Below are 27,745 nucleotides of genomic sequence, written 5' to 3' on the forward strand. Positions count from 1 at the left end.
GTTGTAGATGCAATCCAGGACTGAAGGCAGCAAATTGAGGAGGTGGCGATTGCGCCCCAGGAGCAGATAAAACACTTAAATGTGAAGAAACATTTTGTAATAACTGATACAATTGATACTAGCGGACACGTTGCCTGAAATGGTGTAGAAAGTTCTCTAGGATCTGGTTGACCCTCTCCACTTGGCCATTGAACTGTGGATGGTATGTAGAAGAAAGATCTAACTTGACTTCCAGCAGGCCACACAGAGCTCTCCAAAATCTTTAGGTGAACTGTACACCGTGGTCAGAAACAATATGATGGGAAAGAACATGCAGACGAAATATATGCTGTATAAAGAGACCGGCAAGATGAGGAGCAGAAGGCAAACAAGACAAAAGATCAAAATGTGCCATTTTGAAGAAGCGATCTACCATCACCCAGATGGTATTGCATTCGGGTGAAAGGAGTAGATCCCTCACAATGTCCATCGCAATATGTTGCCACAGAGAATCAGGGACTGGAAGAGGTAGAAGAAGGCCAGGTGGTCTGGACTTGGAGGTCTTGTTCCGGGAGCAGAAGGAACAGGAAGCGACATAGTCCTGAACATCCAGGACCATGGCTGGCTACCAAAATTGACGAGAAATTAGCTCTCTGGTTTTACGCACACCTGCGTGACCGGCCAGTTTAGGGTTATGTCCCCAGGAAAGCACTGCCCTTCTTCTGGCTGAGGGAACAAAGGTTTTACGATAATGGATATCCTTCAGTAGGACTGGAGCCACCAGAATGATGCGAGAAGGATCGATATAATATGTTTCACTTGATCAGAGGCATCAAATTACCGAGACAGATTCGGATATTACATCGCTGAAAGGTTTGGCCTCAGCTTACTTGTCCTTAAACACTCACAGCTCATTTCTCAAATTGAAATACATATCTCAGTGAGAGACGGATATGGGTCGGGAGTTCTCGGAGGAGGACTGGAGGGCTGCTTTGCATCACTCACATAGGATATCCAAATATGTCAATCATATAGAAGCCATTAGGATAATTCAGTTTCGTTGGTACCTCACACCTGTTACAACATATGCAAGCCAGGGCTTCTCCTTTGTGTTGGAGGGAATGTGGAGCAAGGGGCACATTATTTCATCTATGGTGGACATGTAAATCAGTCTACCCATTCTGGAAGCGTATCTTCCGCTACATATCAGAATTAATGGGAGCAGAACTTTTACCTTCCCCTGCATTGGCTTTAACTGATATGCAGATGGATGAGATCCCTTTAGAATATAGGTGGCCAATAAGCCATATTCTTATCGCTTCCAGATTCCATATAGCCAAGAGATGGAAAACAGCTGAGGCTCTGAATCTCTCGGAGGTGTTAAACAGGGTTTATCTTCACTTCTATTACGTATTGCACTTTGCTACATCTAAAGGTTATAGGCAGAAGTGTTTGTCTCAATGGGCCCCTTGGACGGAGTTACCCCATGTTCAACTTCTGCTCCGCAAGAACTCTGTCACTCTGTGAATGTATCTATGCTAACTTATACATGGTTTTCGTATCCTGCATCATCCTGTTCCTTTTTGACATCTCATATGTATAATTGCTTGTATTTATCACCACCACTCTTTGTATGTCTGTTTTTATGTTTGTTTGTCTGTTAATATGTCAGTATGTCAACGTCCGAGGCACGTTTCTGATATCTAAAGGTGCAAGCTTTTTCTGTGTTCTGTATACAACGCTGTGAGACTGTATCATTGGGATGTTGTATACTTTTGTATTGTACTTTGGAAAAATAAAAACCAAATGAATTTCAAATCACCGAGACAGAGCGTCAGCCTTAGAATTCCTTTCGGCAGGACGGAAATGTAACAGAATTTCAAATCAGGCAAAGAAGAGCGCCCACCTGGCCTGGCGCGGATTCAACCGCTGAGCGGTCTGTAGATAGACCAAATATTCGTGGTCTGAAAATAATTACAGGATGCATGACCCCTTCTAGCAGATGTTTCCACTCTTCCAATGCCAGTTCAATGGCCAGAAGCTCCTGATCTCTAAGAGTAATTCTTCTCGGCAGGAGAAAATAACTAGGAGAAGAAGCCGCAGGTAACAGTCTTGCCGGTAAGACCTTTTTGCGTCAGGTCTGCACCTGCATCGATAGTAGAGGCATCCACCTCAAAGAAGAATTGCTTGGAGACGTCCGGATGCTGCAATATAGGGGCGGCAGAGACAGACTGAGTTGAAGAAATGCCAATTTGGTCTCTTGGGTCTCATTTTTGGCATTCACTCCTTTCTTTGTAAGAGCTGAAATAGGCGCCAGTAATGAAGTGTAGTGGGGAATAAACTGCCGGTAGAAATGTGAAAATCCCAGAAAGCGTTGAATTGCACGGAGACCCTGAGAACAAAGCCAGTTCAACACAGCAGATATTTTGTTGGTGTCCATCTTCAATCCCTGGTCAGAGACTATATAATCTAGAAAGGGAAGGGAGGATTTCTTGAAGACCCACTTCTCCAACTTTGCACAGAGCTTATTCTCCAGCAACCGTTGAAAGACCTGTCGAACACGTTTCCAATGTGTAGTCAAAGCGGGTGAGAAAATCTTGATGTCGTCTAGATACATCACCACATTGACATATAACGGATCCCGGTAGATGTCGTTAACTTGCTTATCATTGCTTTGCATCAAAAGAGCCTTCCAGGCAAGGACATTGCTGCTTGTAAGATTGCCCCAAAATGAACCATTTATCGGATCATCCAGTACTTCAAGGAGAGAGGTTCATTTGCTATGAAGAAGGCTTCAGGGTGTCCAAGAAATTCCAGCAAGTACCAGGACCTTCTCCTAAAGAGGATTCAGCTATGGGATCGGTTCAACAGCAGTGCAGAGCTTCCTGAGACATCTGTCAGTGCATCTGCACGCACAGTGAGGTGAAGGCTTTTGGAGGCTGGACTGGTGTCAAGAAGAGCTGCAAAGAAGCCACTTCTCTCCAAGAAAAACATCAAGGACAGACTGACATCCTGTTTTAAGTATATTGATTGGACTGCAGAGGACTGGGGTAAAGTTATTGTAATGCTGGCGGCAGGTCCCTCTCCTGCCAGTGGTCTCCGTCGCTGGATCCTGTACCTTGCTTGACAGCCTCCTCCCACACGAGGCCGCCAACGTCAATAGTGAGTGCAGGTAGGTATATAATGTATGAGTGTAATATAGTGAGTGGAGGTAGGTATATAATATATGAGTGTAATATAATGAGTGCAGGTAGGTATATAATGGATGAGTGTAATATAGTAAGTGCAGGTATGTATATAATGTATGAGTGTAATATAGTGAGTGCAGGTATGTATATAATGGATGAGTGTAATATAGTGAGTGCAGGTAGGTATATAATGGATGAGTGTAATATAGTGAGTGCAGGTAGGTATATAATGTATGAGTGTAATATAGTGAGTGCAGGTAGGTATATAATGTATGAGTGTAATATAGTGAGTGCAGGTAGGTATATAATGTATGAGTGTAATATAGTGAGTGCAGGTAGGTATATAATGTATGAGTGTAATATAATGAGTGCAGGTAGGTATATAATGGATGAGTGTAATATAATGAGTGCAGGTAGGTATATAATGGATGAGTGTAATATAGTGAGTGCAGGTATGTATATAATGGATGAGTGTAGTATAGTAAGTGCAGGTATGTATATAATGTATGAGTGTAATATAGTGAGTGCAGGTAGATATATAATGTATGAGTGTAATATAATGAGTGCAGGTAGGTATATAATGTATGAGTGTAATATAGTGAGTGCAGGTAGGTATATAATGTATGAGTGTAATATAATGAGTTCAGGTAGGTATATAATGTATGAGTGTAATATAGTGAGTGCATGTAAGTATATAATGTATGAGTGTAATATAATAAGTGCAGGTAGGTATATAATGGATGAGTGTAATATAGTAAGTGCAGGTATGTATGTAATGTATGAGTGTAATATAATGAGTGCAGGTAGGTATATAATGGATGAGTGTAATATAGTAAGTGCAGGTATGTATATAATGTATGAGTGTAATATAGTGAGTGCAGGTAGGTATATAATGTATGAGTGTAATATAGTGAGTGCAGGTAGGTATATAATGGATGAGTGTAATATAGTGAGTGCAGGTAGGTATATAATGTATGAGTGTAATATAATGAGTGCAGGTAGGTATATAATGTATGAGTGTAATATAGTGAGTGCAGGTAGGTATATAATGGATGAGTGTAATATAGTGAGTGCAGGTAGGTATATAATGGATGAGTGTAATATAATGAGTGCAGGTAGGTATATAATGTATGAGTGTAATATAATGAGTGCAGGTAGATATATAATGGATGAGTGTAATATAATGAGTGCAGGTAGGTATATAATGTATGAGTGTAATATAGTGAGTGCAGGTAGGTATATAATGGATGAGTGTAATATAATGAGTGCAGGTAGGTATATAATGTATGAGTGTAATATAATGAGTGCAGGTAGATATATAATGGATGAGTGTAATATAATGAGTGCAGGTAGGTATATAATGTATGAGTGTAATATAATGAGTGCAGGTAGGTATATAATGTATGAGTGTAATATAATGAGTGCAGGTAGGTATATAATGTATGAGTGTAATATAATGAGTGCAGGTAAGTATATAATGGATGAGTGTAATATAGTGAGTGCAGGTAGGTATATAATGTATGAGTGTAATATAATGAGTGCAGGTAGGTATATAATGTATGAGTGTAATATAGTGAGTGCAGGTAGGTATATAATGGATGAGTGTAATATAATGAGTGCAGGTAGGTATATAATGGATGAGTGTAATATAGTGAGTGCAGGTAGGTATATAATGGATGAGTGTAATATAGTGAGTGCAGGTAGGTATATAATGTATGAGTGTAATATAATGAGTGCAGGTAGGTATATAATGTATGAGTGTAATATAATGAGTGCAGGTAGGTATATAATGTATGAGTGTAATATAATGAGTGCAGGTAGGTATATAATGGATGAGTGTAATATAATGAGTGCAGGTAGGTATATAATGGATGAGTGTAATATAATGAGTGCAGGTAGGTAGGTATGTCAGTAATACACTGCAGAATTAAGGCGGGATTCACACGACAGGGTTTCCCGGCCGGGTGCCGGCCGTTCATAAATTGGCCGGCACCCGGCTGCATTAGCAATAATAGACCATTAGGATGGGGCTATTCACACGACCGATTTTTTGACGGGCCAGGAAAACCGGCCGTCAAAAAATGGGACATGCCCTATTTTCGGCCGGGTACCCGGCCGCCCGGCTCCCATAGAAGTCTATGGGGTCGGGTAATACACGGCCATCACTAGAATGTGTCCCGAGTGATGGCCGGGTCAACCGTCGCTCGGGCACTCTCTCCTCACAGTGCAGAGTGCATGTGAGGAGGAGGAGTTGATGCCATTCGGACGAATGGCTACGCTGGTGATACTGTGTGGCAGGGTCGGGGTGTACAGCAGGTGGAAGGGAGCGCTGCGCTGGCTCCCTTCCCCTGCTTGTTACAGTTCCCGACCGCTGGCTGTGTTTTTACGGCCAGCGGTCAGGGTCCTTAAAACCCGAGCCATAGACTTTTTACGGCTCAGGTTTTAACTTGCTGCCCGCGCGATCGGGCAGCTGAATGTCGGGTCTTCGGCTGTCAGTGACTGCCGGGGACTCTGAGGAGAGGATAGAAGCAGCTTTCACTGCTTCTGTCTTCTACGATGTCTTTTTACACAACGCTCAATGAACGCTGTGTATAGGAATAGAAACAGCAGCAGCAGCGGCGCTGTCTCTATTCCTCCCGGTGATCATGTGACTGGTCACATGATCGCCGGGTGCCGTTAGTGACAGACTGCTGCTGGGTCTTACTAGACCCAGCACAGCCCTATTAGTGACAATCGTCACTATGAGAGGGCTGATTTCCCCTGTAACTGGGGCTGCTGTGCAACTCCAGTTACAGTGGAAAAGATGGTGTAAAAGAAAGAAAAAAAATATTACAAGTTCCAAAAAGGTCTTTTTTGACCTTTGAGGGACAGACCATAATAATAAAAAAATAAGTAGAGTGCAAAAAATTCATCCGATTAAAAAACGGTTGGGGAAAAAACCGGATGCAAATCGGGTCCAAATCGGCCGGTAAAAACGGCAACACGGCCCGGAACGGAATCGGAATGGATGCAAACCGGCCGGGAAAATCGGCCCTGTCGTGTGAATAAGGCCTAACGCAGCATGTGATTAAGATTTTTATAAATATTATTCTCTTGTATTAAATAGATTTCTACTACATGTAAACATAAAGGTTTTCTATATTTTCTTTGCTATCTTTTCTCTACCCCACATGGCCACTCTATGGTGATGCAGGTGGGGGCGCTATTTCACTGTTTACCTCCGGCAGCAGAAGGGCGAGGTGCAGCCCTGCCACACAACAACAATCCTGGTTCCGCAGTAGAATTTTCTGTTTTTTTGGTGTAAACTTTTTGCATAGATTTTCATTGTAGGATCTGTAGAAAGTGGAGCTGCCAGGAGATCGGAGACTTGATGAGATGGACGCATGCAGCTCCCGTCAGGTACATACTGGTTAGGTGAGTAGTCCCACCTCATAATATCCATGAAATATGGAAATAAATAGGTATTGGACAAATATCAAACTATCACTGCCAGGCAAAAAACTTTAAAACCTCATTTTTAATAAATATTAACTGTAAAAAAAATAATCAAATACCAATTTCATTTTACTACAAAACACATAGCACCTCGATCAGTGGTACAAGCATCTTTGGAGTACTCCAGCGGGTAAAGTTCATAGAACAGGGTATAATACTAGTAATACCAGTTCAGTATCCGGGCATAATAAATGAGTAGTCCCACCTCCCCTTTCTCATCCATATTAGGCTCTGTTCACATCTGCGTTGGGGTCCCGTTCTGACGTTCCGTCGGAGGTTTCCGTCAGAACGGGACCCTGAGCAGACACCGACGAAAACCAGGGGTTTCCGTTTCCATCACCATCGATTTCAATGGTGACGGAGCTGGTGCCCGTGGTTTCCGTTTGTCTCTTTTGTGCACCGGACCCGTCGTTTTGCCGGAAGCAATAGCGTAGTCGACTACTGAAATCAATGGTGATGGAAACGGAAACCCCTGGTTTCCGTCGGTGTCAGTTTGTGTCTGCTCAGGGTCCTGTTTTGACGGAAACCTCTGACGGGAACGTAAGAACGGGACCCCAATGCAGATGTGAACAGAGCCTTAGGGCATGACCAGACGTGGCGGAATTGCTCTGGAATTCCGCTGCGGATAGTCCGCAGCAGAAATCTGCAGCGTACACGTTTCTCCATTGCTTTCCACAGCTTTTTAATTGGGTTAGTTTACACGTTGCAGGACAATTCCGCTGCGGAGCATAGGCTGCGGTGCAGAATTTGGCTGTTGCGGACGTGTAGCGGACTCATTGCGGAATTTCTCCATTGACTTCAATGGAGAGTGAAAATTCCGCAATGAAGTCTGCAGATGTTATGTGTGCTGCGGAGCGTATTGGTTTTACTAACATGATAGTTCTTCATTCTGGCTAGACCTATGTATCTCTAGATCTACAGCCAGACTGAGGAAGTCAATGGGGCTCCTGTAATTACGGGTGACTGCGTGTGTGCACCCATAATTACGGGAGCGTTGCTAGGCGACGTCCGTAAATAGTCACTGTCCAGGGTGCTGAAAGAGTTAAACGATTGGCAGTAACTGTTTCAGCACCCTGGACAGTGACATCCGATCACAATATACATCAACCTGTAAAAAAATAGAAGTTCATACTTACCGAGAACTCCCTGCTTCTTCCTCCAGTCCGGCCTCCCGGGATTACGTTTCAGTCCAAGTGACGGCTGCAGCCAATCACAGGCCAATCACAGGCTGCAGCGGTCACATGGACTGCCGCGTCATACAGGGAGGTCGGGCTGGATGTCGAAAGAGGGACGCGTCACCAAGACAACGGCCGGGTAAGTATGAATTAATTTTTCTTTTACTAGGGAAAGGGCTGTCCCTTCTCTGTATCCTGCACTGATAGAGAGAAGGGAAGCCCTTTCCCCCTCAATACGCAACGGCCAGTCCGCATCAATTTAATGCCCATTTTAGGCAAAGCCGCGACAGAATCTGCAACGCAGATTCTGTGCGGCATTGATGCGGACAGTGTATGCAGAACTCCGCCACGTCTGGTCATGCCCTTAGACTGTCACACAGAAACCTCTGCATTTCCTTTATATCCACAATTTCTAGTTATAATCCCTCCTCATCGGGCTGCAGCGGCCAAACCGCAGGAGAAGTGGGGGGTGTGAACATAATCTTAGGCAGCTTTGGCTGGAATTACAGCTGTGATTGGATAGAGTAGGTCACATGTGGACACGAAGTCCCTGTTTACACACCAAGTTTTTTGCAGGTGGAAAAATCTGCCTCAAAATTCCTTCTGCCGCTTTTTTGACGCATTTTTCGACTACGGCCATTGAGCACCGCAGGCAAAAATGCTGTGAAAACCATTTTCTTTGCCTCCCATTGATGGCAATGGGAGGTCAGAGACGGAAACGCTTGAAGAAAGGGCTTGACGCTGCTTTTTCCTGTGAGTGTTTTTTTCTCGTGGGAAAAACGCCTCTGCATCCCATTGAAATCAATAAGATTAGTTTTCGGACGTTTTTTGATGCGGTTTCCACGTCAAAAATGCTCCAAAAAAACTCGGTGTGAACTAGGCCTAATATTTCTCCATATATTACATGTGGATTTTGCAGCATATTTGGCTGTGCATCCTTTGCATTACAATCTACTGCAGATTGTTACTGCTGCAAGTTTATGCAGTTTTCTAGAACCCTATTCACATTCATACTTTATGTGTCAATTTGACCATGGAAATCTGCAATAAATATGTAACATGTGAACATAGACTTAGGGGCTACACGTGATGTTTCAGGCTACATTTACACACTGCAACCAGGTTACATCACACTTGTCTTCTCTCCCAGATTGTCCTGGAGACTTCCAAACTAGGGAAGATCTTACATGATGTAGCTGCATAAGGGAAGGCACTCTGCTGGGACTATTTGTGAGGGGGAACTCTGCTTGTAGTGGTTATTGGGGGCAGTCTGCTGGCACAAATTATTGGAGGCACTTTGCTGGCAATATGGTTTATTGAGGGGTCTCTGCTGGTAGCGTTGTTTATGAGGGGGCAGTATACTGGCACTGTTTAAGGGACAATACTCTGCTGGCACTGTATGGGGGCACTCTGCTTAGTCTAATTATGGGGTCGCTCGCTGATAACTGAGGCGGCTTCTTAGCTGTCCCTATCGGTGGGGTTTACATAGGAAAGAAATTCGCAAACCACATCTCAAAATCTCCCTGTAGTTGATTCTAAAAACAGACAAGTATGGCTCAGAAAAACGGCTGCAAACAAATAACCATTGGTGTGAATGGAAATGAACAAAATGTTTTTCGCTTTCTGCGATTATTATTGACATGTTTTATAAGACATGTTGCATCTCGTGTTATACACAGCAGGAGGCAACAGCACACGTCTTATCACACAGGAAGAGGAAATACATCAGAAACGGGAAGAGGAAGAGCAGCCATGTCATACAGGAAATACAGGGAAGTGACATCATCACAGGAGGTAACGTATATCCTGTGTGCGGGGACCCCAGAAATATGATGACACTGACGTATCAGGGCTGATACATAGTAATGTTATGTTAATGTTATGTTATTATATATCATTACGTGTGTGTTTAGGCTGTGCTTATATATGTTAGTAGGTCGGACCAGAAGGATCGCGTGTTCTGTATACAAGCTCCAGATAAGAAGAACATGGATCAGCACAACAACACCAGCGCTCCTGGGACTACGCTCCAACCACACAGCATTTCATCCGGAGGATCGACTGTTGCGTAGTCCAAAACGTCGCTTCTCGGGTTCTATTCCTATAATGGAGGAAAAAGTCAATTACATATTTTCAGTAATTATTGTTACAATATCTCCATTAAGGAAATCTCATGTATGGAATATTTTTTGTATCACCTTAACTTCTGGTTACACCTGAAATGCCCTATAAGGGTATTTAGATATCATAGAGGGGGGTATCACACTGAAGACCCTCTCTATGACCCAAATGGAAGCTCTGCGCCACCTCTGTCCAGAGGCTGTGTGTGGTATTGCAGCTTTTCTGTATTGAAATGTATAGGGCTAAGCTGTCCACACACCGCACATCACCTGTGGACAGGTGTGGCACTGTTTTTGGAAGACGTCAGCTCTATTTTTCTAATTATGTACAAACCCTTTAATGAAATAATCTCTTTAGAGGGTTTTCTCCATCTCAGGCCTCATTTACACGAGCGTGTGTGTTTTGCGCGCGCAAAAAACGCAGCGTTTTGCGTGCGCAAAAGGCACTTGACAGCTCCGTGTGTCATCCGTGTATGATGCGCGGCTGCGTGATTTTCGCGCAGCCGCCATCATAGAGATGAGGCTAGTCGACGTCAGTCACTGTCCATGGTGCTGAAAGAGTTAACTGATCGGCAGTAACTCTTTCAGCACCCTCGACAGTGCATTCCGATCACCATATCGAGTAACCTGTTTAAAAAAAAGAGGTTCGTACTTACCGAGAACTTCCCGGCCGTTGCCTTGGTGATGCGTCCTTGGTGACGCGCCTCTCTTGACATCTGGCCCCACCTCCCTGGATGACGCGGCAGTCCATGTGACCGCTGCAGCCTGTGCTTGGCCTGTGATTGGCTGCAGCTGTCACTTGGACTGAATTGTCATCCCGGGAGGTCAGACTGGAGGAAGAAGCCGGGAGTTATCGGTAAGTCAGAACTTTTTTTTTTTTACACGTTCACATATATTGGAATCGGAAGTCACTGTCCAGGGTGCTGAACCAGTTTAACTCTTTCAGCACCCTGCACAGTGACTGTCTCCTGCCGGGTTCGGTCAAAACGAGTTCGGCCGAACCCGGTAAAGTTCGGTTCGCTCATGTCTAAGACACTCCATTCGGATGTTTGTAAACAGAAAAGCACGTGGTGCTTTTCTGTTTACATTCAGTTTGACAGCTCTTGCACGAATCACGCAGTTCGCACGGAAGTGCTTCCGTGCGACCTTCGTGGTTTTCACGCACCCATTGACTTCAATGGGTGCGTGATGCGCGAAAAACGCAGAATTATAGAACATGTCGTGAGTTTTTTTCAGCGCACTCACACTGAGCAAAACTCACGGACCGTCTGCATGCCCCCATAGACTTGTATAGGTCCGTGCGACCCGCGTGAAAAGCACGCGAGTCTCACGGACGTATATCACGTTCGTGTAAATGAGGCCTCAGACGTTTATGTGATATCCACCTATGCTCATGCACGCAGCTCTCTCCGTTCTGTACTATGGGAGTTACGCAAATAGTTCAACAGCGCTCAGCTGTTTCCGAAACTTCCATAGAACAGAATAGAGAGAGGGACGTGCGAGGCCTTTCCCAAGTCATTCTCCACCTGGAATCAGCAGCCATTAGACGGGACAGGGATCTGGGAACAAAGCAGGACAGGGTCAGGGAGAGACCTCCGTTTTCTACATAGGTGTGAGTCCCAGAGAAATAGTAAGATGGGAGTACCCCTTTAAATAAAACTTCTTGGTGATAATCCATTTCCTTAAGGTGTTTAATTAAATTATGTGGATTTCAAAGAAAAATTCTTTTATTGTATTCAATACGTGAATTCATCATCTGGTTTATGGCGATTTTATTGAACGTTTCGGCCCAACCTAGGCCTTTATCACAATCGCTATAAATACAAAACAATAATCATATTGATACATCAAAACACAATAAACAAAGTAAATGACAAAATTGCGTGTAGAAATAATATAATGACATCCATTTCTAGGATGATAGAGACTGACCATAATCAACAAGAAATGTATATATACATCGTGATAGCGGTAAGTATTATGACCATATATGTGTCAAAAGAGTATTATCTTTAATAAACATCCATTATATATCTTATGCATCATATTTTAGAACTATAATGGGCAAAGCTTCTCCTAAAATCAAGAAAAATAGTGAGACAATATACTTCAAAGAATAAATAAATATCATGTCATTCAATTTTGACGGTGGGTATTCATATCAAGTGGAGGCATTATGTCACATGAGACCATACCATAAAGTGCCGGTATAGAATGTGCACAGGGTCAAAAACACATAGAGAAGTGAAAAAAAAGAAAAGGAGACAAGGATATTATGTTATAAGATCCAAAAGCGAGTATACCTTGATGGAATGGCAGTGTGGTTAAGAGCTGCAGCGGCGTCAACCAGACGCTCCGATATCAGAATAATGTCTGCTGCTACCTTCCCTACAGGAAGTACAGATATAGCGCGGCAAACCCGGATATCCGGTATGTGGAACGCAAGTGACGCTCTGGCGCAGGCGTACTAGAGATAGCAACACTATGCTTGGGACGCAAGCTTAGTAATGGATAGTTACCGATGATCGTGAATGTGGTACTGTGAAGCAGTGTAAATGTATTAACCGAATGATCGATAATGTAGTATCCGGTGTGTAGAACGCCGGCGCGGGCGTATTAAAGGTAGCACCACTGTGTTTGAGACGCAAGCTGGATTATGGATAAACACGGAGGATCGTGAATATGATACTATAGAGTAGTGTAGATATATTAACTGGATGTATGGCCACAGTAATCCTCGTAAGGTATATGTATGGATAATGTGTGAATGATTGAAATTAAATATAGTAGTGCATATTGTAGGGACAAAGAATATAGGAACATAATTTTTATTATTATGATAGGAATGTGAACAATATGAAGTTGATTTCAATGAATCAATAAATTGTATAAATGGTTAGAAAAGAAAAACAAGATAAACATATGAAATAATACAGTCATATAGCAAAAGAAAAAAAGGAGGAAGAAAAGTAAGAAAAGTGAACCGGTTTTATGGTACCTGTATCTGGTCCTCTAATCGATCTCGTATTTTTCTAGCGTGCCTGGAAGAAATAAATATATATTATGAATAGGAATATCAGAATAGAATAAAGCAGGAATGTAGACAACATTTAGGAAAGAAGATCATATTCTCTATTAAGGCCTTTAGGAGAGAGAGTCTCTAGTGTATGTATCCAATACGATTCTCTCTTTTTTAATAAATTGATATGGTTACCTCCCCTTCTGGGTCTATGTACCTGTTCGATGACCTGAAATTTTAATTGAGCAAGATTGTGATTACATTTCTCAAAATGGTCCGGGAGGGGTAGCCAAGTTTTTTTGCATCGTATAGTAGATTTGTGACTAGATAACCGATCTCTAATATGCTGTGAGGTCTCTCCCACATAGACAAGACCACACGGACATTTAATAAGGTAGATCACAAAATTGGAATCGCATGTAAAGAAACCTTTTATCTGAAATGTCCTATTGTTATGTGGGTGTTGAATCTTATCACCCTTAATAACGTTGGAGCAACTTGCGCAATGTAGACAAGGAAAAGTCCCATTACGTTTAGTTTGGAGAAACGTTTGTCTAGGGATCCTTGTAAAACTGCCGATGTCGGCTCTAATAAGACGATCACGAATGTTAGGTGATCTTTTGGAGCACATCATCACAGGACTAGCAAATTCTGTAATTTGAGGATAGGCAGTATGTAATGTTGACCAATGTTTCCGAATACTCTGATATAGTTTGGGTATTATCGGATGGTACGTGAGTACTAACGGAAATCTATTCTGTTTAGGTTTTTTTGTAAGTGATGTGGTCATAACTGATCTATCCATTTCTTCTACTAATAGTGATGTGGGGTAACCTCTCTCCTCAAATTTTGTGGACATTTCTTGTAATCTAGTAGTTCTAGTGTCAATGTTGGATACAATCCTAGAGACTCTTGTGAATTGTGATCTTGGTAAAGATCGTATTGTGCTTCTGGGATGACTACTTTTGTAATGTAATAGACTATTTTTGTCCGTTGGTTTGGAATAAAGATCAGTACTCAAAAATCCATCGTCATCCTTAATGATAGTGGTATCCAAAAAGTTAACGCTCTCTTTGCTAAGACTCAAGGTAAATTTCAGTTCCTCTCTAACCTGATTGATGAATTCAAAAAAATTGTCAAGAGATCCTTGGGGACCATCCCATATGCAAAAAATGTCATCAATATATCGGTGCCAGCATATGGCATGTTGTAAAAATAAAGAATTTGTGTATATGTATTCTTCCTCAAAAAGAGACATATACGCGTTAGCGTAAGGTGGAGCAACGTTGGAGCCCATGGCTGTCCCGCAAACCTGTACGTAATAGTCGTCACCAAATAGGAAGAAATTTTCATGTAAAATCAGATTAAGTATTTGAAGGCACAGAGATATTGAATCTGTATTCATAGTGGTTAAATTGAGGAGGTGTGTGACAGCTTGAATTCCCTTCTGATGGGTTATGGAAGTGTACAAACTATTCACGTCTAAGGTAACCAGAATACATGTTGAATTCACCCTTGAGAGCTCGTTCATTTTTCTTAGAAAATGACCTGTATCTAAAATAAAAGATCTTGTAGTTTTGATTAGGGGTGTCAATATTTTCTCAAGAAAAATAGACAACGGTGAAAGAATAGAGTCAGTTGAGGCTACTATGGGTCTGCCAGGTGGATTATGTAGGGATTTGTGGATTTTAGGTAAGATATAGAAAACGGGTATTATGGGATGAGGATTCAATAGAAATTTGACTGTCTTGTCATCAATTGTGTCTCGTTTCCTGAAATCTTCCAAGATAACTGAAATTTTGGCACGAATTTTAGTTGTTGGATCACTATCTATTCTAATATAGGTATTGACATCAGAAAGTTGTCTCTCAATCTCCGTAGTATAGTCTTTCTTATCCCATACCACTATTGCTCCACCTTTATCGGCTGGTTTAATGATGATTTCATTGTTATTGCTCAAAGATTTAAGGGCATCTGATTCGACTCTAGATAAATTACTCTTGTGTGGATATCGTCCCAATCTATACTTAGCCAGAAGGGATAGGGTATCTCTCTTGACCAAATCTATAAATGCCTCTGTAGCATGATATACTCTGGGTGGAGAAAAGCGACTGCGATTTCTTAGACCTAATTTATCAATAGATAGTGGTGTGGGAATAACCGTAGATACAACAGGATTAACATTAACATTAACATCAGAGAGACCAAAATGTGTTTTCAATCTTAAACTTCTATAGAAGCTATTGAGTTCCTGTTCCAAGGCAAACGAGTTACATGAGGTGGTTGGACAAAAGGATAAACCTTTTTGTAGAACAGAGAGTTCCGCAGGGTTCAAGGTATGAGAAGAGATGTTTACTACCAGGTTATAGTCCTTACCTGGGATCTTGTCTGTATGCCAGGTTCCCGACTTCTCCCTTCGCCTGTTCGACCTTCGAGTTGGGCGCCTCTGCCCCTGCGGTTCCCTAAAAAACGCTGAGAGCGATAGACTGGTCTTTCTATAGATGTGTCGCTCCCTGAAGTGGACCTGTTTCCAGGCGCAAAGCCTCTGCGTGACCTCCATGAACCGGAGGATTCCTGCCATCTATATACTGAATTGTTCAGATAATCATTGGCGTCTCTTTGGAATTTCTCCCTTTTCCTCAGCTCGACCTCCTTGGTATATTCTTTAATGGCGTTGTCTGTGCGATTCTTTAAAGATTCCCATTCACTACTCGATAAAGACGATGATAGTTGGATTTCCAAATTCTTTATTTTCTCTGTTGATTCCTTAATAGATTTCTGTAAGTATTCCACTGTGAGTATAATCAAATCCAGGGAACATTTATTTAGTATTTTCTGAAATTGATCGCAATACTGCCTGTCTTCCGAAAACAATGTTGGTCTCAAGTGGCTACGTAAACCCCGTGGGATCCTACCGAGACGGTGATATTCCGCTAAGGTGACACAATGTAAATCATGAGAAGTAAGTTTACGTAACTCCTTTTCGTAATCCCTCGTGCGCAATTCTTGAGGTGGGATGCGGAGAAACTCACCAGAGTTAGTAACTTGCGATAGAATGGATGTAGTGGTTGATTGATCATAAGCAAACGTTTCCGACGTCATCTGGATTTGGGTGCACCTTATCAAGACCAAACGATAATATTTATCAATATGTAAGGATGCACTCCTGAACTTTGCGCTAAATAGGTGCTATAGAGGTTCGGGCTGGAAAACCCACAATGAAAATCCAAGAGATAAACCTGAAAGCACTCTAGTATTTGGATTTCAAAGAAAAATTCTTTTATTGTATTCAATACGTGAATTCATCATCTGGTTTATGGCGATTTTATTGAACGTTTCGGCCCAACCTAGGCCTTTATCACAATCGCTATAAATACAAAACAATAATCATATTGATACATCAAAACACAATAAACAAAGTAAATGACAAAATTGCGTGTAGAAATAATATAATGACATCCATTTCTAGGATGATAGAGACTGACCATAATCAACAAGAAATGTATATATACATCGTGATAGCGGTAAGTATTATGACCATATATGTGTCAAAAGAGTATTATCTTTAATAAACATCCATTATATATCTTATGCATCATATTTTAGAACTATAATGGGCAAAGCTTCTCCTAAAATCAAGAAAAATAGTGAGACAATATACTTCAAAGAATAAATAAATATCATGTCATTCAATTTTGACGGTGGGTATTCATATCAAGTGGAGGCATTGCTATTATGTCACATGAGACCATACCATAAAGTGCCGGTATAGAATGTGCACAGGGTCAAAAACACATAGAGAAGTGAAAAAAAAGAAAAGGAGACAAGGATATTATGTTATAAGATCCAAAAGCGAGTATACCTTGATGGAATGGCAGTGTGGTTAAGAGCTGCAGCGGCGTCAACCAGACGCTCCGATATCAGAATAATGTCTGCTGCTACCTTCCCTACAGGAAGTACAGATATAGCGCGGCAAACCCGGATATCCGGTATGTGGAACGCAAGTGACGCTCTGGCGCAGGCGTACTAGAGATAGCAACACTATGCTTGGGACGCAAGCTTAGTAATGGATAGTTACCGATGATCGTGAATGTGGTACTGTGAAGCAGTGTAAATGTATTAACCGAATGATCGATAATGTAGTATCCGGTGTGTAGAACGCCGGCGCGGGCGTATTAAAGGTAGCACCACTGTGTTTGAGACGCAAGCTGGATTATGGATAAACACGGAGGATCGTGAATATGATACTATAGAGTAGTGTAGATATATTAACTGGATGTATGGCCACAGTAATCCTCGTAAGGTATATGTATGGATAATGTGTGAATGATTGAAATTAAATATAGTAGTGCATATTGTAGGGACAAAGAATATAGGAACATAATTTTTATTATTATGATAGGAATGTGAACAATATGAAGTTGATTTCAATGAATCAATAAATTGTATAAATGGTTAGAAAAGAAAAACAAGATAAACATATGAAATAATACAGTCATATAGCAAAAGAAAAAAAGGAGGAAGAAAAGTAAGAAAAGTGAACCGGTTTTATGGTACCTGTATCTGGTCCTCTAATCGATCTCGTATTTTTCTAGCGTGCCTGGAAGAAATAAATATATATTATGAATAGGAATATCAGAATAGAATAAAGCAGGAATGTAGACAACATTTAGGAAAGAAGATCATATTCTCTATTAAGGCCTTTAGGAGAGAGAGTCTCTAGTGTATGTATCCAATACGATTCTCTCTTTTTTAATAAATTGATATGGTTACCTCCCCTTCTGGGTCTATGTACCTGTTCGATGACCTGAAATTTTAATTGAGCAAGATTGTGATTACATTTCTCAAAATGGTCCGGGAGGGGTAGCCAAGTTTTTTTGCATCGTATAGTAGATTTGTGACTAGATAACCGATCTCTAATATGCTGTGAGGTCTCTCCCACATAGACAAGACCACACGGACATTTAATAAGGTAGATCACAAAATTGGAATCGCATGTAAAGAAACCTTTTATCTGAAATGTCCTATTGTTATGTGGGTGTTGAATCTTATCACCCTTAATAACGTTGGAGCAACTTGCGCAATGTAGACAAGGAAAAGTCCCATTACGTTTAGTTTGGAGAAACGTTTGTCTAGGGATCCTTGTAAAACTGCCGATGTCGGCTCTAATAAGACGATCACGAATGTTAGGTGATCTTTTGGAGCACATCATCACAGGACTAGCAAATTCTGTAATTTGAGGATAGGCAGTATGTAATGTTGACCAATGTTTCCGAATACTCTGATATAGTTTGGGTATTATCGGATGGTACGTGAGTACTAACGGAAATCTATTCTGTTTAGGTTTTTTTGTAAGTGATGTGGTCATAACTGATCTATCCATTTCTTCTACTAATAGTGATGTGGGGTAACCTCTCTCCTCAAATTTTGTGGACATTTCTTGTAATCTAGTAGTTCTAGTGTCAATGTTGGATACAATCCTAGAGACTCTTGTGAATTGTGATCTTGGTAAAGATCGTATTGTGCTTCTGGGATGACTACTTTTGTAATGTAATAGACTATTTTTGTCCGTTGGTTTGGAATAAAGATCAGTACTCAAAAATCCATCGTCATCCTTAATGATAGTGGTATCCAAAAAGTTAACGCTCTCTTTGCTAAGACTCAAGGTAAATTTCAGTTCCTCTCTAACCTGATTGATGAATTCAAAAAAATTGTCAAGAGATCCTTGGGGACCATCAGGTTTATCTCTTGGATTTTCATTGTGGGTTTTCCAGCCCGAACCTCTATAGCACCTATTTAGCGCAAAGTTCAGGAGTGCATCCTTACATATTGATAAATATTTAATTAAATTATGGACAGTGAGGTCGAAGAACCCGCACCCAAAATATCTATAGTGGAGTGACATGCGTGTTACTAACGCTGTATACAAGCTCCCCCCGTATAACAGACAGGGCCCTCACTGAGACTTTGTAGGGGCTCCTAGAGACAAATATATATTGATGTACAGACATTTTCCCCTCCGTTATTGTGCAGCAAGACCTCCCCACATATAACAGGCAGGACCCTCACTGACCCCCTGGACAGACACATAGGCCTGAATATATTTATATCTTTATATTTTCCATTATTCACCTGCAGGAAATGTTATTTTTAGAAATGGGGAGAAATACTTGGAATTGTGTTTTTTTAGTTTCTGATGTTATTTTTGTTACTTCTCAGGTATAAGGAGAAAAGTAACCGGCACATACAAGATGAGACGTGGATGAAGATGTGCGGAGGACTGTACCCCACCGGGAAAGAGCGGGCTGTCACTGGTATTACCATGGGGCAGATTTACTAAGGCCTCATGCACACGACCGTAGTGAGGTGCATTGACCGTGACTTACGGCTCGTACGTCCGCGGAGTGTCACCCACAGCCGCCCTCAAATCGCAGGCCGTGCATATGACCACGTGCATTATTTTCTATGAGCCTGTACCGCAAAACACGACCGTAATAAGACATGTCCGTTGTTTTTGCGGTCCAGGTTCCTGGGCAATGCATGGACTGTGGAAACCAAGGTCGTGTGCATGGGCCCATCAGTCAGTACAGGGAGTAGTAGTACATATAAAACATTACATGGTCACCATGTCAGCTTTATTCTGCCTGCACTGACAGCACAAAGTCTTCATGGTGACTGCAGGACTGGAAGTCAAGGACCACCTCTATGATGTCCGCGGGACCTAATAGGGATATGGCTCTTTTTCCATTTATTTGTTGTACTGTAATGAGAATATTATTTACATGCAGTATTTATTGCTAGGGGTATTTTTTTTTCTGAAAATTCTATAAAGAGCAAGTGGTGTAGGATTGGTTCAGACTGGTGACATCAAGACACAAATGTGACCTCAAGAATTCGTCAATGAGCTGATAATCCCGGTGCCAATTCTGGCTGCAAGTAATATATAAAGGGGCACACCTACCTCAAGTACTGGCACAGTATAAGGTCATCAGGGTGACTGCAGGACTGGAATTAACGCTCTTTTATGAAAAGTGTGTTTTGCAATGTTCAGCACATGGCAGCTTTGTGTATATAGTAGTATATAGACCCTACTGCACTGATTCTTCATACTATACCCTAATATAGCATAGTTGACAATATTTGGAATTTCTTTCTAGGGACACTTCGGTTTCAGATGGATTGAGACAGGACTTGACAGGGCGTACCTTTGACAGAACGTGGTTCATTGGGCATGGCTTATCATGGGGCAGGGTTAGTCAGAATACGCTTTGTGTACCAGATATTCCCTGTATTCTGTCCTCACTATAAAAACCTTGCAGTAAGGACAGTATAGAGGGAGGGTATCGCCTGCAGAAGTGATCTAAGTAAGTATGGCACGTGACCACTGTGGCCAGTGATTGACTAGTGCGATCATGTGCCGATACGGGACATCACTGGTCCAGCCTATGTAAACAGGCCGGCAGGGGATTGTGAACCGCCGGCACTGGAGCCGCAGAGAATTAGAAGGTGGGTATTTGCTAAATTGTGCAATTTTCAGTTTGAATTACAATTTTTATAAAGCCTGGAAAACCCCTTTAATACCAAACCCTAAAATGTATTCAGACCCCAGACAAATCCCCTTTATGTAGTTTCTGCTCCTTCAGCAGCTCTGGGTCCCATTCGGCTCCGGACCCCACCTCTGCTGGCTGAGCCAGGAGCTGTTAGTAATATTGGCCTTTACATATTGGAGTAATCAAATAGATAAAAGCTAATTTTTTAAATAAAATCTTGCGATGTAGTTTGGGTGGGCACTGCGCCTTTGATTGCATGACACATTTTTCTTGGAGTTCCCCTTCAAAAATAGGTAAGCGGCGGGTAACACAAATACTTCACACGGGGACAGTAAAGTAAAGCCCATTTAATTTTGACTGTGTTTCTGGACTGGACTGGTTCGGGACTAAACTTGACTGATCCCTTCGTCAGGTTAAGATCAGATAAAGGGACCAGTCGTGCCAGAAATGTGTATTTAAATAAAATTCTACCATCGCTTGGCGCCCTATCTGTCCCCGTTTTTAAACATTTCTGTTAACCGCATCTTAAAGTTGAGCAGATTTACTTGTGAATTTATTTAACTTAGTTGAACATAGAACGCACTATCTACCTACCTGGCAGACAAAGGGTCTTGGTGTGGGTCACGGGGAATATCCTCAAGAGAGCAACTCTTCACTAGGACATTTTATTTATTCTTGTTTCAGAACTGAAGGGAATGTACCGTACAACATCAGCAGGAGGAAGCCCTGGTGTCGAGAACGTCAGCCATGGAAAGGGATGTGCCAGATCAAGGCCTGAAAGCTAAAGAGGCAGCAGATATGAACCACTAATGTCCATCTAAGAATGCCGGAACGTCATCCGTCCACACCTCCTCCTTCCCATCCCCCACTGTCCAGAAGGGTTTTTTAAGATCCATCCAATTAAAAGACAACTGTCCAGAAGTCTTTGAAAATGAAGCCTTGTCCATGATTCGCAGGGCTGCGGTGAAGTACAATGGTTTTGGGTGTTTAATGGCAAGTCTCTTCAGATGCCCGGCAATGGACTGCCTCCCCTCGTCCTGTTTGGTAGGGTCTCTGCACTCCCTTTCCTGTAGAACAGCTGCCTCTACAGATTCCCAAGGCCATCCATATTTTTTTCCTGTCTGGCTGATAGCAACACATGTCAATAAAAACATACCTCAATATATTTATTGTATTTCTAATAAAAATGCATAGACAAATACCTAAAAAGAATTTGTTTTAATTCCAAAGATCTATCATGAAATCTATATTATACCTGTGTAATCAATTGTGGACATGGTCACTGATTCATTGAAGAATGAGTAGGCTGGGTAACCCATGGAGTAACATCCAAACAAGAAAGACATCTTCCTGCTACAAAAACAGAGGTCATAATCAGGACGAACGTACACCACCATACAACAAAGTCCAGCAAAGAGATCCCCCAGCCTGAGACATACTGTACTCCGTGTCAGAAGAACAAGAATCTACAAAAAGAGAGACAACTGCATCCAGTCGATGTTCTTATCAACCAAGAGGTTCACAAGGTGAGAAGACTAGTTTACATTTTTTTTCAAGGTATTACCCTAGGGAGCGCTCCTGTTAACATCTTTTTCTCACACTGTATTTTCCTAAGGTACTGTATACATTTCACTCATTAATGCCGACCTAGCCAAGTGAGCACACAACAAAGTAAGCCTGCGCACCCAAATAGAGTACCAACCATCTACATATCATGCCAATAAAGGAGTTTTGCCTTTGCACAGCGCTCCAAGGGGAGCACAATACAACTTCAATGCTGCAAATACCTAACCTGAACGTCACATCTGCACCTTCCTCTTCTCTTTTGAAGATGTTAGTGTACAGATTAGTAGGGGAATTGACCAGACATGATGTGCTGCCTCGTGGACTGTCCTATATTTCCAGAGCGAAGGAAAGATAGGTGGTCTGGCCAGTTGTAGACTTCATCCCTAACATCTGACACAGACCAAAATAAGTATTCGGCACTCAAAGCTAAAGTTTTAAGAAATCTCAAGTGTGCCAACTACAGCGGTCAGCCGCCATTCGGAACGAAGCGCCAACTACTGGATGTACCAGCAACCAGAACGGCACAGTGCCTGATGAAGGTCATGTAATGACCGAAGCGTCGCACTAAGGCTGGGTTCACACGAGCATGTTACGTCCGTAATGGACGTAACGTATTTCGGCCGCAAGTCCCAGACCGAACACTCTGCAGGGAACCGGGCTCCTAGTATCATAGTTATGTATGATGCTAGGAGTCCCTGCCTCTCCATGGAACTACTGTCCCGTACTGAAAACATGATTACAGTACGGGACAGTTATCCTGCAGCGAGGCAGGGACTCCTAGCATCGTACATAACTATGATGCCAGGAGCCCGGCTCTCTGCAGTGTGTTCGGTCCGGGACTTGGGGCCGAAATACTTTCCGTCTATTACGGACGTAACATGCTCATGTGAATCCAGCCTTAGCCTCTGGCATCTACAACAACTTGAAATAAAATCAAGATTTCTTCTTTAAACCTCAGCTTTGTGTGCCGAATACTTATTTTGACTATGATTGGGTTGGGACCCTATTCGTGCACCTACATCGTCCAGTGCGTTCTGAACCACTACTTATCTGACACAGACCATCCTGGAGCTGAATGTCTCTGAGGCTGCTCTTTCAAAGTTGCTAATGTAGCTCATCTGGGCTCCATAGACCCAACCTTTATATATGACTCCTAGAGAAATGAGTTAGTGAAAGAAAAAGGTATAATTCAGATCCTGGAGGCCATTGAGGATGTCAACCTTTGGAGCTTGATTGGCACCTACGCCATATTTTCAGAGTAATCCATCAGATGTCTCAAGAAGAACATTTTATGAGGAAAGGACAATGTTGATGAGATTGCAGGTCCTCCTGTTTCTAACTCAGATAATTATTACCCAGCATCCAGGTAAATAGTGCATACAAAGTCCAGAAAAATAAACAGACGACTGTCCAGATAAACATTGGATACAGCGCCCAGAAATGGTGCATTGTGCCCCGATAAATATTTCCTTAAAAGGAATGTCCGAGAATTAAACTAGTTGCATGGAATGTTTTGAAATGAAAAAACAGCCATTACTCTCCTGTTAAATCTCCTGCGCCCATGATCTGGTGGTCAACCCGATGGGTTGATTGAAGAGACTACCCTACGTGGATTGACACCCGCTACAAAATTCTCACCCAAAAATTAAGATATGGAATAGGTTACCCCCTTCTATGGCAGATCGAATAGCCGTAATTAAAATGATAGTATTACCCCAGTTGTTGTATCCACTGATTAACAGTCCCATGTGGATAGAAAAGACATAGAAAGTTTAATGAGGGAGCTAATTTGGAGAGGAAGGAAACCCAGGGTAAAGTTAAAATACTTGATGGATAGAGGAGAAGAGGGTGGGACTGGCAGTACCTGACTTGAGAATATATTTTTTGTCAGGACAGTGGAGAAATATTTTGAGTGGGAAACAATCTCCGTTTATACAAAATATTACTAAGTCTAGTAGGGGCCATCTTCAGAATATACTTGAGGTAATGGAGTCCGGGCAATTGAGAAATTGTAAGGAGTATCCAACAATATATATGATGCATGAAATTGTGGTTAAATTAAGAAAAATGCTTCATTTAAATGGAGCATTGAGTTTCACAACATTAATTGGCAACTTTAATATATTAGAGGTTAATAAAATAACTGATTGGAGTGGATGGTCCAAATATGGACTCAGGTTGGTTAGACATTTTATTTTTTTTCTCTGTGGGAGCTGGAGGCCTTGGTACTGGAAGAAAATATAGATATAGTTGGTGTTGCTGAAACATAGCTGGACTCTTCACATGACTGGGCTGTAAATCTACAGGGTTTTACACTTTTTCGGAAAGACAGGATAAATAGGAAAGGCGGTGGTGTATGTCTGTATGTGAGAAGTGATATGAAGGCGAGCGTGAAAGAGACAATAGTGGGTGAATACTGTGAGGAGGTTGAAACCTTGTGGGTGGAACTAGAAAGGGAGGTAAACACTGAAAAAATTACTTTTGGTGTAATCTATAGACCCCCCAATATAACTGAGGAGATGGAAGGTCAGCTATATAAACAGATGGAGCGGGCTGCACAGGCGGGTACTGTAGTGATAATGGGAGATTTTAATTTCCTGGATATTAATTGGTGTCATGGTTCGGCTTCAACTGCAAAGGGGAGACATTTCCTCAACCTGTTGCAGGAAAATTTTATGGGCCAGTTTGTGGAAGACCCGACTAGAGGTGAAGCTCTGTTGGATCTGGTCATTTCTAATAATGCAGATCTTGTTGGGAATGTCAATGTTCGTGAAAACCTCGGTAACAGTGATCATAATATAGTTACATTTTACCTATACTGTAAAAAACAAACGCAGGCTGGGAGGGCAAAAACATTTAATTTTAAGAAAGCCAATTTCCCTAGGATGAGGGCTGCAATTCAGGATATGGACTGGGAAGAACTAATGTCAAATAATGGAACAAATGATAAATGGGAGATTTTCAAATCTACTTTGGGTAATTATAGTGCAAAATGTATTCCTATAGTTAACAAGTATAAACGACTAAGACTAAATCCCACATGGCTTACACCTGTGAAAGGGGCAATACATGACAAAAAAAGGGCATTTAAAAAATACAAATCTGAGGGTACATCTGCAGCCTTTGTAAAATATAAAGAGCTTAATAAAATCTGTAAAAATGTAATAAAATTAGCAAAAATACAAAATGAAAGGCAGGTGGCCAAGGATAGTAAAACAAATCCCAAAAAATTCTTCAAGTATATAAATGCTAAAAAGCCAAGGTCTGAACATGTAGGACCCCTAGATAGTGGTAATGGGGAGATGGTCAAAGGGGATCAAGAGAAGGCAGAGTTACTAAATGGGTTCTTTAGCTCTGTATATACAACTGAAGAAAGAGCAGCTGATGTAGCCGGTGCCAGTGCTGTTAATATATCAGTTGATATACTGAATTGGATGAATGTAGATATGGTCCAAGCTAAATAAAATAAAATAAATGTGCACAAGGCCCCAGGACCGGATGGGATACACCCTAGAATTCTTAAAGAGCTTAGTTCAGTTATTTCTGTCCCCCTTTTCATAATATTCAGAGATTCTCTAGTGACTGGTATAGTGCCAAGGGACTGGCGCAGGGCAAATATGGTGCCTATTTTCAAAAAGGGCTCTAGGTCTTCCCCGGGTAATTATAGACCAGTAAGCTTAACATCCATCGTGGGGAAAATGTTTGAGGGGCTATTGAGGGACTATATACAGGATTATGTGACAAAAAATAGTATCATAAGTGACAGCCAGCATGGTTTTACTAAGGACAGAAGTTGTCAAACTAACCTAATCTGTTTTTATGAAGAGGTGAGCAGAAGCCTAGACAGAGGGGCCGCTGTGGATATAATGTTTTTGGACTTTGCAAAGGCATTTGACACTGTCCCCCATAGACGCCTAATGGGTAAATTAAGGACTATAGGTTTAGAAAATATAGTTTGTAATTGGATTGAGAATTGGCTCAAGGACCGTATCCAGATAGTTGTGGTCAATGATTCCTACTCTGAATGGTCCCCGGTAATAAGTGGTGTACCCCAGGGTTCAGTGCTGGGACCACTATTATTCAACTTATTTATTAATGATATAGAGCAGGGGTCTCAAACTCGGCCGGGTAAGTGGGCCGCATATAGAAAAAATGGGAAGTTGACGGGCCGCATTACTTTCAAATTTGATACAATACAAAATTATTGTTAATCAATTAGTTATTTGAACTACTATAACACTATATTACTAGAATAATAATACTACATTACTATAATAATAGCGCTAGGTTTAAAATGTGAGATATTTCTCCACGTGCTTATTTCAACAATCCAGCTTTCCAGTTTAAGTGTCGCTAAATGCAGTCCAGCGGCTCAGTTAGCACACATGTCAAGATTGGGCAGCCCCTTTTTAGATAGTGCCGCAGTGCCCTCTGTGGATGCTGCCGCAGTGCCCTCTGTGGATGCTGCCGCAGTGCCCTCTGTGGATGCTGCCGCAGTGCCCTCTGTGGATAATGCAACACACCCCTAGATAAGGCCACAGTGCCCTCTGTAGATAAGGCCACAGTGCCCTCTGTAGATAAGGCCACAGTGCCCTCTGTAGAGAAGGCCACAGTGCCCTCTGTAGAGAAGGCCACAGTGCCCTCTGTAGAGAAGGCCAGAGTTCCCTCTGTAGAGAAGGCCACAGTGCCCTCTGTAGAGAAGGCCACAGTGCCCTCTGTAGAAAAGGCCCACTGTGCCCTCTGTAGATAAGGCCACAGTGCCCTCTGTAGATAATGCAACACACCCCTAGATAATGCCAGTGTCCTCTTCAGATACTGCCACACACCCACTTGTAGATAAGACCACAGTGCCCTCTGTAGAGAAGGCCACAGTGCCCTCTGTAGAGAAGGCCACAGTGCCCTCTGTAGATAAGGCCACAGTGCCCTCTGTGGAGAAGGCCACAGTGCCCTCTGTAGAGAAGGCCACAGTGCCCTCTGTAGAGAAGGCCACAGTGCCCTCTGTAGAGAAGGCCACAGTGCCCTCTGTAGAGAAGGCCACAGTGCCCTCTGTAGATAAGGCCACAGTGCCCTCTGTAGATAAGGCCACAGTGCCCTCTGTAGATAATGCAACACACCCCTAGATAATGCCAGTGTCCTCTTCAGATACTGCCACACACCCACTTGTAGATAATGCCACAGTGCCCTCTGTAGAGGCTGCCACAGTGCCCTCTGTAGAGGCTGCCACAGTGCCCTCTGTAGAGGCTGCCACAGTGCCCTCTGTAGAGGCTGCCACAGTGCCCTCTGTAGAGGCTGCCACAGTGCCCTCTGTAGAGGCTTCCAAAGTGCCCTCTGTAGAGGCTGCCCCAGTGCCCTCTGTAGAGGCTGCCCCAGTGCCCTCTGTAGAGGCTGCCCCAGTGCCCTCTGTAGAGGCTGCCCCAGTGATGTCAGGGGCTTGCCCAGAGCTGGAGTCCCGGAGCAGAGCCGCTTCTGGCACTCTGCCTGGGATTCCAGCTCTGCTCCTGACATCACTGTCCATATATGGACAGAGATGTCAGGGGCAACGCCAGAGCTGGAGTCCCAGGCAGAGCGCTAGTAGGCTCTTCCTGGGACTCCAGCTGTGCTCCTGACATCACTGGGACTACTGCTCTGGGGAAGCCCCTGACATCATTGTCAA

General features: G+C 42.4%; 1 long non-coding RNA gene across 1 annotated transcript; it reads left to right on the forward strand.

Annotated features, from left to right (window-relative positions):
* Positions 1-7,392: 7,392 nt before the first annotated feature.
* LOC142733339 (uncharacterized) lies at positions 7,393-21,708 on the forward strand. The gene is made up of 3 exons (XR_012880015.1): positions 7,393-9,973; positions 19,196-19,290; positions 21,211-21,708. It is a non-coding gene; the product is annotated as an uncharacterized LOC142733339 (long non-coding RNA).
* The last annotated feature ends 6,037 nt before the right edge of the window (positions 21,709-27,745 follow it).

This window comes from Rhinoderma darwinii, unplaced genomic scaffold (assembly GCF_050947455.1).
Source record: "Rhinoderma darwinii isolate aRhiDar2 unplaced genomic scaffold, aRhiDar2.hap1 Scaffold_94, whole genome shotgun sequence".
Taxonomy (NCBI): Eukaryota; Metazoa; Chordata; class Amphibia; order Anura; family Rhinodermatidae; genus Rhinoderma; species Rhinoderma darwinii.